Source organism: Galeopterus variegatus, unplaced genomic scaffold (assembly GCF_000696425.1).
Source record: "Galeopterus variegatus unplaced genomic scaffold, G_variegatus-3.0.2 Scaffold6069, whole genome shotgun sequence".
Classification (NCBI taxonomy): Eukaryota; Metazoa; Chordata; class Mammalia; order Dermoptera; family Cynocephalidae; genus Galeopterus; species Galeopterus variegatus.
This window is the reverse complement of record NW_007732180.1, coordinates 75459-90429: the sequence shown is the minus strand read 5'-3', so window position 1 is coordinate 90429 and position 14971 is coordinate 75459.

Here is a 14971-nt window from a genome sequence, read left to right as displayed (position 1 = left end):
AGAGCCCTGGCTTATGTCATGCACAGATTGCACAGTGGGAGCTCTGGTCTTGGACATTTCAGGTGCACTGGGGAGGTGTGGTGCAGGGATGCAGGTGGGTATCAGATGAGCATCCACACCCTGCTGTCCTCCCTGCTGTGCTCACAGAGCACCAGCAACTATGCACAGGAGTGAGACTTGGGGATTCTTCCCTGGAGAAAATAGTCCACACACCAAAACCTGGAGGTGCCCAAGTGTGAAGGCCACCACTTGACAAGCCTTGTTTGTGTACATAAGGCTTGCATTATTTTCCTAGTGCCCTACTCTGAAACACAAATGGGCAGTAGAGAATCATCAGACATTTAAGCCAAGAAGAAAGAAATTATGCAGAGCAGGGAAGAAAACTTTCAACGACTGTCTAACTAATGTCTCCAAAAGGTGAGAGATAACGTTGCATCCATCCAATAAAAACCTTGTTCTCAGGGAAAAAAAATCAGATAACAATAAAAAGCTCTCGGAAATTAAAAGTATCATAGCAGAATAAATGTAAGAGGAAGACTGAGAAATATAGTTGAGGAAGTCTTCCAAAATGTAAAGACAACATGATAAAGAAATGGAAAATAGGAGAGAAATGATAGAACAATAAAGGATCGCTTCAAGGGAAACAAAATCCATCTAACAGAAGTTCCATAGGAAACGGAGGGGAGGAAATTGTCACAGAAACTGTGAGCAAACTTTCTAGAACAGAAGGACATGACGGTCCAGACAATAAGAAACAACAAAGTATCCAGCACTGTGAAAAGTACAGACAAACGAGTAAATAAGAACAACAGACTCATGACAATCTGTCTTTAGGAAACTTCAGAACAACAGGGATTAAGAAAAGGCCCTGAGAATTAAAAGAGGAAAAACAGGTCTCATGCAGAAAGGATGAGGAAGCAAAATGTTCACACAACCCTGGAAGGTAGACAACAAAATTCTGGGGGGAAATTATTCTCAACCTAGAATTTAATGGTGAGATGAACTGTTAATTTAGTGGAAGTCAAGAGTGACAGAATTTTCAGGGAATTGCAGATTTTACTGACCATGAGCTTCTGCATAGGAAGCTGTAAGGATTTATCCCACAAAGATGAGAGAGAAAACCAAAAACAAGAAAGGAAGGGGAGCTGGGAAACAGGATATTTAATAGAGAAAAAGATGACAGTGGAAGTCCCTGGATGGGACGTCAGTGGTGTGGAGGCCTAATGAGCAGGCCGTCTTGAGGACTTGGAATGGGGACAAAAATGGAATTGGAAGATTAGTTGACACTGTAAGCATTTGGAACACATGGTCCATAGGTGTGCAACGGATGTGAAAGAAAATGTAAAAGATAGTTAGATGGGGAAATTAAGAAAAAATAAGCATGTATTGGTTAAAATTGTATAATCTAGTAAACAACTGCTACTTAGCTTTGCAGTGAACAATATTTGCCAAATCACAATAATGTAAAGATTGCTTATTAACTAATGATGTAGTCATTTTTTTTTGTAGTAACACTTTACCCATTAGTAGAGGGGAAATGGTATTGGTGAAGTAGGATGCAAAATTGACATCCACCACGGCAAGAAGTCAACAGATAACATCAAAAATTGATCAATTAAATAACAGANTAGGAAGCTGTAAGGATTTATCCCACAAAGATGAGAGAGAAAACCAAAAACAAGAAAGGAAAGGGAGCTGGGAAACAGGATATTTAATAGAGAAAAAGATGACAGTGGAAGTCCCTGGATGGGACGTCAGCGGTGTGGAGGCCTAATGAGCAGGCCGTCTTGAGGACTTGGAATGGGGACAAAAATGGAATTGGAAGATTAGTTGACACTGTAAGCATTTGGAACACATGGTCCATAGGTGTGCAATGGATGTGAAAGAAAATGTAAAAGATAGTTAGATGGGGAAATTAAGAAAAAATAAGCATGTATTGGTTAAAATTGTATAATTTAGTAAACAACTGCTACTTAGCTTTGCAGTGAACAATATTTGCCAAATCACAATAATGTAAAGATTGATTATTTAACTAATGATGTAGTCATTTTTTTTGTAGTAACACTTTACTCATTAGTAGAGGAGAAATGGTATTGGTGACGTAGGATGCAAAATCGACATCCACCACGGCAAGAAGTCAACAGATAACATCAAAAATTGATCAATTAAATAACAGAACTGGCAGTGAGAAGAGGTGGGTCAGGGAAATGCTCTTTTTTTGTTATAAATATTTCAGTAGAATTTGATTTTTAAAGTTACAAACATATGAAAGGATAATTCAACATAAGAATATTTATTAATGTATTTCATCTTATTAATACAATAAAAATTAAAAATCAGACACGTATGATAAAAAGACATTTGAAATATTTAATATCTAATCTTGTTAGCTGTTATAAATATTTCAGTAGAATTTGATTTTTAAAGTTACAAACATATGAAAGGATAATTCAGCATAAGAATATTTATTAATGTATTTCATCTTATTAATACAATAAAAATTAAAAATCAGACACGTATGATAAAAAGACGTTTGAAATATTTAATATCTAATCTTGTTAGCAGCTCTTACAAAAATGAGAATTGATGAATACTTCCTTGAAATGATAAAATATATTAATCGAAACCCAAAGCCAATCTCATGCCCAAGGGCAAGTACACTCAGCAGTTAAGTGCAGACTTTGGGGTCGGCTGCTTCCAGGTTGTGGCACACAGAGAAAAAGGGCTCTTCAGGCTGCCCCAGCCCCATGGTCACCCTGGCGGCCAGATCAGTACCACCCACAACCCTGTGGCACACTGGTTGGGAAACCCTGGTATAAAGAATTAATACAGGGGTGACTGGTCAGCTCAGTTGGTTATCACACAGTGTTACAATACCAAGGTCAGGGGTTCAAATCCCTGCACTGGCCAGCTGCCAAAAAAATAAAAATAAATTAAAAAAAAAAAGAATTACTACAAACAACAACCAAAGTCCAGCAACCCAGTAGAAAAGTAGGAAAAGGAAATGAACAGATCATTTATAAAAGAAAATACAAATATTGTTAAATATACTCAAGCTTATTAATTATAAGAGAACAAGAAATAAATCTACCTATTATGTCGCCAAAACCCCAAAAGTTTGACAACACATAATGCTGACCTAGAGTGGGGAAACAGAACTTTAATTCAATCCCGACAATACTACCAGCAGATTTGGAGGGGGTGGCAGGTGTGGGGAGGGGAGGACGAGGAAATCCTAGAGGGAATTCAAATTAAAACAATTTCTTTGGAGGGAAATGTAGAATGTATGTAAAAATTACAAATGCACACTCCTTTGACACAGAAATTCCACTTCTAGGAACCTATTCTACAGATATTTATGTAGATCTGTAAAGTAGTTCCAAAGTTTGAAAACAATCTAAGTATCTTTCAAGAGGGCAGGTTAAATAAATTAAGAAGCCAATAAAAAAAGAATGAGGTTGCTCTACACGCATTGATAGGAAAGGTTGTCAGATAGTCTGTGTGGGAATAAAAGAAGGCGAGAATAGTTTGTAGAGTATATTAATACTCGTGTAAAATATGTCCATAAGTAAACGCTTGTCAATACATAGTCTATCTGCAAGGATTTAAAAGAGCTGATAAGAATGTTTGTCTCCTCATTCAAGCTGGGTGGCAGAGAGATGTGTGTGTTTGGGATTTTGTACTATGGACATTTATAATATCTTTTTTGGCAGCTGGCCAGTGCGGGGATCCAAACCTTTGACCTTGGTGTTATCAGCACCACGCTCTAACCAAGTGAGCTAACTGGCCAGCCTATAACATCATTTTTTAAAGTCCATTTTAATGACGCAGAAAAAAACCCACACTGTTAACAGTGCTCACCTCTGAGGAAGGAGTGAGAACTGGTAAGAGGGACTGTTAAATTTTCCTCTGCAGGCTTACATATCGTCTGACTCCCTTGTAAGGAGAGTATAGTCATGTGCTATGAGTTTAATGAGAAAAAAACTCATATGACCAAGTTATTCGAGACAAAGCATCTTCTAAGTGTTGCCACTTGAAGCCCTGTGTAAGAAAGAAGGATCAATCAGTGCTGTCAACTTTGGGTTTCAGACAAGGGATGATGACATGCATTCTGTTGTCTCTGCACGCATTCCTGATGAGCCCCACCAAGATGGGAGAGCCAAGCATCCTCCCACACAGTCAACTCTAAAGTAAAAATCAAGTTTCTTATGAGGAAACAAACAGTGTAAGGGCAGAGAGATGTGAATTCAAATTCTAGTTCCACCATGTACTATTTCACTAACTTAGCTCTGAATCTCAGTTTCCTCATCTGTAAAATGGGGTTATTAAAAGGACCCCTTTGTACATGGTTGTTGAGTTTCAATGATACAACATATGTGACGCATGCTGTTCTGTGTGGGACATAATGGCCGTCAACATACACTTACTATTACACAACATCTGTCTTAAGCAAATTCAAGTTTCTTAAAGTACTTAGTAAAATTCTGTAGATGTGGAACATTTGCCAATATGTATGCAAACAAAATAATTTGGTGCATACACAAAAAAACCATGGATCAGCAAATACTGCAGGAAAAAGACCCTTTGCTCTCAGGCTTCTGTTTGTGAGACTTTGTGGATTTGTGATATATACTTGATGTTATTTCAGAGTACTGTATAAAATCACATAATCACATAAGTACTTTGTAATATTTCTCTTTATCTCTATGTGTATATGCAAATACATTTAAAACATTTTTAAGGTAAAATTTACATAATGTAAAATTAACCCTTTTACAGTGAAGCATTCAGGGCTGGCCAGTTAGCTCAGTTGGTTACAGCATGGTACTGATAACACCAAGGTGCAGGTTTCCATCCCTGTATAGCTAGCTGCCAGAAACAAACAAAAAACAACAAAAATAAACCATTCAGTGGCATTTGGTGCATTCACAATGCTATGCAACTACCACCTATATCTACTTCCAAATTATTTTCATCACTCTAAAAAGAAACTCCACAGATATTAAACAGTTTTTTCCCATTTCCTTCCTTCTCCCAGACCTCTGAAACCACCAGTCTTCTTTGTCTCCATAGATTTACCTATTCTGGATATTTCCCATAAATGGCATCAGACAATATGTAACCTTTTGCATCTGGCTTCTTTCCTTTAGCATAATGTTTTCAAGGGTCATGCATGTTGTAGCATGTGTCATACTTTATTCCTTTTTATGGATGGATAATATTCCATTGTGTGTATATACCACAATTATTTTTATCCACTCATTCTTTACAGACATTTGGGTTGTTTCTACCTCATGGTTACTGTGAATGATGCTGCTATGAACATGTATGTACATGTATTTGTTTACGTACCTATTTTAAATTTGTGGGGGTATATACGTGGGAGTGGAATTGCTGAGTCCTATGATCATTCTATGTTTAACCTTTTGGGGAACCACTACACTATTTTCCACAGTGGCTGCAACATTGTACAGTCCCTCCAGCAATTTGCAAGGTAATTACTTTTTAATTACAGCCATGCAAGTAGGTGTGAAATGATACCTCATTGTGGTGTTGATTTGCATTTTCCTGAAGGCTAATGATGTTGAACATCTTCTCATGTGCTTGTTGGCCATTCGTATATCTTCTTTGGAGACCTGTCTATTCAAGCCCTGTGCCTGTTTTCTAATTGGGTTGTTTGCCTTTTTGTTGTTGAGTTGTAAGAGTTCTGTATATAGTTTGGATAGTCATGCTCCTTATCAAACATATGATTTGAAAATAGTTTCTTCCAATCTGTAGGTTGTCTTCTCACTTTCTTGATAAAGTTCTTTGATGCACCAAAGTTTTTAATTTTGATTTTTTCTTTTGTTGCTTGTGATTTTTTTTTCCTTTTTGTCTTTTTTACTGACCGGTAACGGAATCGCAACCCTCGGTGCTGCGCCCGCACCACGCTCAGCCAGTGAGTGGGAACCGGTCTCCACATGGGATCCAAACCCTCGGTGGGAGCGCCGCCGTGGTCCCAAGCGGCGCACTCTCCAGTGCACCACCGGGCCGGCCCCTGTTGCTTGTGATTTTGGTGTCATATATAAGAATCCATTGCTAAATCTAAGGTCATAAAGATTTACCCCTATGTTTGATTTTAAGAATTTTAGGGTTTTAGCTTTTACATTTAGGTTGTTGGTCCATTTTGGGTAATTTTCCTATATGGTGTGGGCTAGGGGTCTGCTGTGGATTGATTGAATTGTGTTCCCCAAATTTCATATATTAGAGCTTAATTCCCACTGTAGCTGTTGAAGGTGGGAAATCCTACTATGGTGATTGAAAGGTGGGACCTTGAAGAGCTGATTACATTGTAGGACCATGCCATAGGGAATCGATTAATAATAGTGGTCAGTGGTATGGTTCTGAGGGCCTTAAAAGAAGACCACATAAGAGGTTAGTCTCTCACTGCTCTGCCACTTTCTGCCAAGTGAGACCCCTGAATCACTGTCACCACCAGCAAGGCTCTCACCAGATGTGTTCCCTGGACTTTGGACTTCCCAGCCTCTGAACCTATAAGCAATAAATTTCATTTTCTTTATAAACCACCGAGTTCCAGGTATTTTGTTATAAGCAACAGAAATGGACTAATACAGGTCCAATTTCATTCTCTTGCAAGTGAATATTCAGTTGTCCTAGGATCATCTATTGAAGAGACTTTTTTTTCCTATATGTCTATCCTCACGCCAGTACCACACTATCTTGAGCACTGCTGTTTTGTAGTACATTTTGAAATTGATGAGTATGAGTTCTCCAAACTTTTTTTCCTGCATTTAAAAGATTGTTTTGGCTATTTAGGGCCCCTTGTAATCCCGTATGAATTTGAGACTGGCTTTTCCATTTCTGCAAAAAAGGCTATTGGAATTTTGATAAAAATTGCATTGAATCTGTAGATTACTCTGAGTGGTATTTCCATTTTAACAATATTAAGTTTTCCAATCCATGAACATGGGTTGTCTTTCCATTTATTCTGGTCTTCTTGAATTTCTTTCAGCAATATTTTGTAGTTTTCAGTGTATGGGACTTTTACCTCTTTACTTAGATTATCCCTAGGTATTTTATCCTTTAGGATGCTATTGTAAATAAAATTGTTTTCTTAATTTCCTTTTCACATTGTTCATTGTCAGTGTATAGAAACACAATTGATTTATGTGTGTGTGTGTGTGCTGATCACACCTGCAACTTTGCTGAATGTATTTGCTCTGTTAGGTTTTCTTTGGGTTCTTTGGGGGTTTTCTATCTATAGAATTATGTCATCTATGAATAGAGATAATTTTAATTCTTTCCTATTTGGATGTCTTTAATCTTTTCTTCTTGCTTAATTGCTCTGGCTAGAACTTCTGCTACAACGTTTAGTAGCAAAGATGAAAGCAAGCGTCCTTATCTAGTTCCTGACATTAGGAGAAAAGTGTGAAAGCCTTTCACCATGGAGCATGTTAGCTATGAGATTTTCCATAAACGCCTTTTATCCTGTTAAGGAAGTTTCCTTTTATTCCTAGTTTTCTGGGTGTTTTTATCAATAAAGGATGTTGGATTTTGTCCACTGCTTTTTATTCATCAGTTGAAATAATCATGTGTGTTTTTTTCCTTTGTTCTATTAATGCAATGTGTTACATTGATTGCTTTTTTTTACATTGAATCTCCCTTGAATCCCCCTGGATCATGGAGTATAATAACAGTTTTACTGTGCTGTTGGGTTTGGTTTGGTTACTATTTTGTTGAGGATTTTTGCATTAACATTCATAAGGGATATTGGCCTGTAGTTTTCTTGTGTGTGCACATACATTTTAAGTGTTATCTATGTTTGTGCCCATAGACACTCACACACTTATGATTTACCCCAAATTTAAACTGCTCCAGATTACTTGAAATGGAATGTTTGTCCAAATTATTTGCCTGAATAAGTATATTACTATAAGAGACTCTGAGGAGGATGGTAACAAAGGACCATAGCAATACTCTTTAAACGTTCCCTCTAGCGCCGAGCCATGACTGTGATCTTATTTCCCTCATGCTTGTTGCTTCTCAGTTAGGATTCTCAGGGAAGATTCTGGTTGGCACGACTTCCATCAATTGTCCACCCTCTTGTAATGATCTATGTCCCAAGTGGTGGTTCTGTGTTGTCAAGTGTTTCTCAAACTTTAATGTGCATACAGCTCACTTGGACATATTGTTAAACTTCTGAGTATGTAGGTCTGTCATAAAGGCAGAATCTCAGGTTCTGCATTTCTTATAAGCTCCCAGGTGATGTTATTGCTGCTGGTGCATGGACCACAGTCTGTGTAGCTATGATGTGGCCATTGATTAGGCTGGGGCAGGCCCATTTTTGAAGGCAGAGCAGAGGAATTGTTCTAAAAATCAAGAATAGGCAGGTATTCCAGGAGTATCTAGTACAGTTAGGGAATATCTGTAGTATTTTTTGTATTAATGTCATTATTTCTGAATTTTCTGTTGCTTTGATTACTACATTACCTGTAAACAAAGCCTTCTCACTATGAAGGCAGCTACATTAATACAAAAATTCTTCATGAGACATGCAAGGAATATGAATATGTACATTTGTCAGTGTGTTGTGCAAGAAGAGCAAAAATTTTGTAATATCATGTCCTTGTGACTCTGCACATGATCTAAGCCAACAGTCTGTACAATCTCGACTTGCTTTTACCCAGTTGAAAGCACACAGGGCCAGTCCTTAGCAATCAGCTGACAAGGTTTTCCTCTAGCGGGTCCAGCTTCTGCTTTTGGTGGCCTGCTTTGGTAAATGAAGTTCCCTCCCTGACCTCACGAGGCTCAGAGCCTCCTGCCTTGTACTTCCTGCTCCTTTGTCAACATCAGGACAGATGTGTTGCCAGTTAGTTGCATTGGCTCTAACATCCATTTTGGTCAGGGTTTTCCAACTTTCTGTCACACCCCTGCCCACTTTCAAATCCGCAGTTCCATCCTGGACCCATGCTCCTGTTCCCCTATTGAGTTAAAGAAGAATCTTACGGTGATAGCCATATAGCTGTTCTTGAAGGTCAAAAAGGGAGTCCCGAGTCTTGGTGACAATGGGGAGAGGGCAGGTTCATATGCAGGTGCTGGGGACCCTCAGTGAGGGTGCAGGAGGGACACACAGGCCTTGGACCCACCTTTGTCCTGGCACATCCTCTGGCCTTTCCACACCCTTTCCCTCCTCCTCCCCTCTAGTTCCTGTCTGAGCACAGGTGAGTGCCACCCCACCTTCTCCCTGCCCCAGAGCAATCTTTTCTTCTACATCAGATGCAGCTCATGTTTCTTAGGAACTGCTTTGATTTTATCTAGTACTATATCTGGATGACATCGTTATCACCTACCTTATCTCAAAGTGATGCCCTGAAAAAGAGTCCCACAACTGTTCATATGATTTCTACCTTTGTAGAAAGATATTGACTGAAAAGTACCAGTATAACATGAGAATGTATCTTCTTCATAGAGTGCTCCTGGGCTGCCCTTGTGTCACAGGACAGTGATCAGCCGCCTTGAGGAAGAAAGCTAGAAAGAGGACTGAAGTTCCTTGGGAGGCAGGGACAGGAGCCAGATCACTTTATCTGGGTGCATGACAGCAGTGGTCTTCAAAATTTTGGGCTCATGTAACCTTAACAGAATTTTGGAGAACTTCAAATTCCCTCTCACTTTGTAAAGTTAACATGTAAAAAAAAAAAAAAAAAAAAAAAAAAAAAATATATATATATATATATATATATAGGTTTACGTAGTTGCAAAGGAATTATTTTCCATGTACTGCAAATATTGATATTTAAAAGTAAAGCTGTTACATCATTCTTTTTGATGTTTCTGGTTAAATAGCATGGTGACAGTCACCGTCATCTATTTAAAAATAAATGAGCAAGATTTCCCTAACAACCAGAAATTTTGCATCATTCTTTGAACTCATTTTCCTATTCCACTTCCCCACAGAATTTCATCCTAATGTAATATACATTTAGGCTTGAAAACCTCCTGTTGATCATCTTATCATATTTTTCTGCTGCAAAAATATGTATATAAATAAAATTTAAAATTTTTTAATTCTTTATAAAGGATTTTAAATAAGAGCCTGAAAATAGAGACTTTAAATAAGGCTGCTGTAAATGTAACGATTTAAATTTTTCATTTTCAGCATATCATTGATGTGAAGTACATAAATTTATTTTATATTAAACTCCCAAAGCAGAACTGGCTGGTAAGCTTAGTTGGTTGGAGTGTGGGGTTAGAACACCAAGGTCAAGGGTTCAGATCCCTGTACTGGTCAGTTGCCAAAAAAAATAAAAAAATAAAATAAACTCCCGAAGCAAAATTTTATTATCAATGTACCTCTCAATAAGATGGATGAGACATTAATGAATTTACTTATCATACTGTTATAACACATATCTGTAAACTATCATTGCTAAACTGAGCTGGGATTCAGTATCAACTCTGTTCCAGTGTCTTATTTTTACAGATGTTGATGCTGAGAAATCATATCCATACAGATTAGTAGATAGGATTGGAAGTAGTATTCTTAAATCAATGTTACTTGATTTAAAATACAATTCCAGACTGGCTGGTTAGATCAGTTGGTTAGTGTGTGTGCTGATAACACCAAGCCCAGGGTTCGATCCTGTACTGGCCAGCCACCAAACAAAGCAAAACAAACAAACAAAACCCCATTTATTTGGGGTTATATACAAAAAATAACAACATCATCGATTGTAAAAAATTATTTGATGAATGGATAACTGTCTAGGTCTTCCTTCCATTTTGTAGAATAAACTGGAAACCACTTGATTAGCAAAAGAATTCATAATCTAGTTATTAGAGTGACATACTTTCTAACCCCCTTACCCAGTTTTTGCATTGTCCCTTTGTTTGACACCCCAGGATGCTTTGAACCAGAGGGCAACACACTGCCATAGGTGAGAAGTATTTTTGTGAAAGGGACAGGGAGACTCCTTGACCCCGCAGGGAGATTCATTGTAGGAATGAATATGTACTGAAGTCGAGGACTAGAAACGTCCCTGAACCCATCTGAGTGGCTACAAGCCCCTTGGAAAGTGTTCTGGTGCCTCCAGCAGTCTCATCCGGTAGTCTGGCAGTCTCTGCCAGGCTGGAGAAGAGGTGCATTACATCTCAGACCATGCCCCAGCCCCGATGCCCCAGCCCCGGCTGAGACTGTTTCCTGTTCCGCCCTGTGGTTCCTCACAACAACTCTCGTAGCCAAGGAAATTGAGCTTCTGACCTTTGCAGTCTTTTCTTGGATACTCTAAAGAAAGTACACAGTATGTCAGGAATCAAGTCATATGTTACTTTCACTGTCTCTAAGGTGTGTGCTTGGAAGTGCATATGAGCTTTAGGAATACAGAACCAGAGGGGAAGAAAGATCATCTGCACCACGTGCAATAGACGCTGATCTAAATTAGATGTTGAGCTAATCTGCCTTAAGCTGAGAGGAGAGAGAGAAAAACATTAAAAAAAAATTTTTTTTAAAAGTCTAGTTATTTAAAAATAGTTGGCACCTTTCGAGAAGGCCCTGGTCATTTTCTGTAAGATGGATGAGCTCATCCAGCATTGCGGCTACATTGCAGCCTGTATAATTAAGTTCTGTCTTGCCGTGGTTCTGCTGCAGGATGACATGGTGCTTCCCTCCCTGCTACACCGCCCCGGAGGAGGAGACCGGGAGAAAATAGCTGCTGTGCGTGGCTGTGCAGGTTCACAAACAGCCCCCCAATATCCTCTCTTGTTCCATAGGAAGTACAGTATGCTCTACAGAGGGAAAGGGTAATACGATTTCACCTGGGTTCTTATTTAATTTGCATAACATCCCATGAAGTTGTTATTATTATCCCAATGTTACAGATAAGAAAACTGAGTCTCAGAGAGGTTAAATGTCTTCGTCAATGTCTTGTAGCGGTAGGGGGGCAGAACCAAGACTACCAGGCCAGGTCTGTGTCATTCCTGAGCCTGTGTTTTTTCCAACATGCCATGGGGTCCACCTTAGATAGAAAAGTGTTCTGTTGCTCTTTTCCTGGCTGGAGCACACAGCTCCCTAACTGTGGAGGGGACCCCGGATGGGGGCTTGGGAAACTGCTACATTAGATGGCTGTGGTCTTCAGAAGTGCTTAGCAGATGTGTGTGAAGAGCAGCGCTTCCCAACCCTTCCACACAGCAGCACACAGAGAGAAGGGAGCATTTATTTGGCAGTTTGGGTTATACAGAAGCAGCTCTCCAAAGCTGGACTCAAAGGGCTCAACCTTGACCTGGCTGCGGAAGGTCTGAGGGATCCCCGAATGTGCACACTCAACACCCATCCAAAGCATGGTGCGGGTGCCTCGACGTGGCCGTGTGCACACGCCCATCAAACACTGTCTTACGGAAACAGCCACTGCTAGGTTTGGGCCTCCGCAGGACTGGATCCTTATGGGGGATAAACAATTGATCATCTCTTTTCGAAATCACAGAAATGACATGCTTATTGTCCTCAGAGCATTGGTGACTTGGAAGGATGGGGTAGAAGCAAGTGGAATGTCACTTGGTTTGTGGGCAGCTATGAGTAACAAAGATTGCCTACAAATGGTAACATTGTCCCCCCTGTTTTCTATTTCTTTTTAAATTGCATGACAATCCAAAGGTTGTGCTGAATGAGATAAGGAGGATTAATACAGTGGGGAGTTTATGGCTCTCACTTTGGACTCGGACAAATAACTTGAAGGAAAGTAGAAAAAAAATGTAAGTACCTATAAGATATATGTGTGTGTATATATGTACATATTGCAGGGGCCAAGGGAAAACTTCCCCATCAACCTCCTAAAGGTTTTCTGAAAAACCAGCTTATAAACAGAAATTAATATGAAGAAAAGGAATCACACGTTTCATTATTTTAACCTGCTGGGATTGGGCAATGCAGGGGGGGAATCACATGAGAGTAATTTCTCCATTTCCCAGTGAAGTATAGATTATACGCCAATTTTCACGGGGGAGAGGAAGGGCGAGGCATGGAGACAATTCGTTTGAGGGACAGAAAATAGTTATTAGGGCACAGACTATGAGGCGGATGTTATCTTGTGGAACCATCTGTCCAGGTGTGGGCCCCCCCAGTGTCTCCAGTCCTTCCAGGGGTTGCTGTTTCCTGGTTAGCTGAGATTCCTAGGGAGGGGATCTGAAGACAATTTGCATTTCTCCTGGCAAGCTTTCTTAGTCAGATAAGGAAAGTTCCAGAGAAAGTGCTCCCTGTGCTTGCGGTGAGAGGAACAAGACGAGGTTAGAGGGACCTTGATTCTGAGGCTTATTTCTGATGTCTTTTCGCTTTCAAAGAACTCAGCATGCCAAAGTGCCATTTTGGGGGGAACTGTTTTCTGCACCCCAACAATGTATAAAGAGAGTATATGGATATATATGCTCAGCAGATGTATGTAAACAGACCCCAGAGATTTAAGTAAATGAGAAGATATTAGAGTATTTGGAAGCATAATGAAATTTACTATTGTTTTTTACTTTTGATCTTGAAAGCTCTTCCTTAGAGAAGCCTGGAGGCACTGTGGGTGGATCTTTGCTTGTTAGGGTCTGATCAAGCAAAGGGGAGATAGAGCTGCCTAGTGGGGTCATTTCAGAGGTAGCACACCCGCCTGTGCTCAATTTGGCCAGAAGTGCTGTTTGCAGAACAGCACCAGAAATAAAGCTCCAGCGAGAACAGCCACGTCAGACCTCCCGGGTATAGGAGAGAGACCAAAGGATGTTGAAGGTGGTTGTCCTAAGCCACTTGGGTGACTTTAGGCAAGTCAGTTAAGCTTGTTGGCTTCAGTTTCCTCCTTTGATAAAGGGGGCTGGCCTGGGAAGCTATTAAGATCTTTCTAGATTTCACTTTCTGTGATTCGACTAACGTCAATTTAGTTATCTGAAACTTCTTTTCAGGGACAGTGTATTCTTTATGGGGCAGATGAGAGAGAAAAAGGAGAGATTTGAAGTTGCCTCCTGGAGACTTTAAAAAATTTAAACTTAAATTAGACCTGTAAATAATTATTTAAAAAATCTCACAAGCAAAAATAAGCAACTGTTTACAGTGTAGGTTATGTACATATACAAATATCCATCTTAAATGAAGGAAATCCTGCAGGTGGTTTCTTTGCCTTTAAAAATCCTCAAATTAATGTAAAGTAAGGACCATTTGAATAAAATGTAAGATCTAGTGTCATTGCTCAAATCCAAGTAAACCCCTCCTTTGCAATAAAATTTGTGCATTCCCAGGCCCCACCCTTAGCTTACTGAGTTGGGTCCTCTTGGGACGAGGCCCTGAAATCTGCATTTCAGAAGCTCTCTGGGCAGTTTTGATGTGTCATGCCCAGCACTTGGGAGTGTTTTAGCAGAGCAGAAATGTCTATGTATTGTGACTCTGATGAGCTAATTATTGGCCTATTGAGAAACACTTATGATTTTTATGAGCATTTTAGAGAAGTGTGGGGTGGGGGTAGAGGAGATGGTACTGATTCCAGACAGGCAGGAATTAGATATGTTTGCATCTGCCTGTGTCTGTAAAACGCTGGCCTTCCATTTCCAGGGTGGGGGCTGCAGTGTCGGTGTCTCATCTCCACACCTCCCCCCGCTCATACCCGCAAAGACTGTTCAATCTGCATTTGTGAACAAACAGGTCTGCCCTGAGCTCCTGTCTCTCTTTTTTGCCCTAGTGAGCTGGGCTGGGGCAGAAGCTCCTTTTTAATCAGTAGAGACCAAGCCCCAGACAGTGTGCCTCAGTTTCCGCTCTAGCCTGATCCTTTCATCACTAGAATTAAAGTGCTTTCTTGAGCAAAAAAGCGTCCAAAGGCTGGAAAGGCAACTCTGAGCCGAGTGGCTCTGCCTGAGCAGTTTGCGTGGTTTTGTCTACATTCGTGGTTTACAGCCTCTTTACTCCTTGTTCCTGCTGCCTACTGCCCAGTGTGACAGCCGCAGCGTGGCTGGTGCA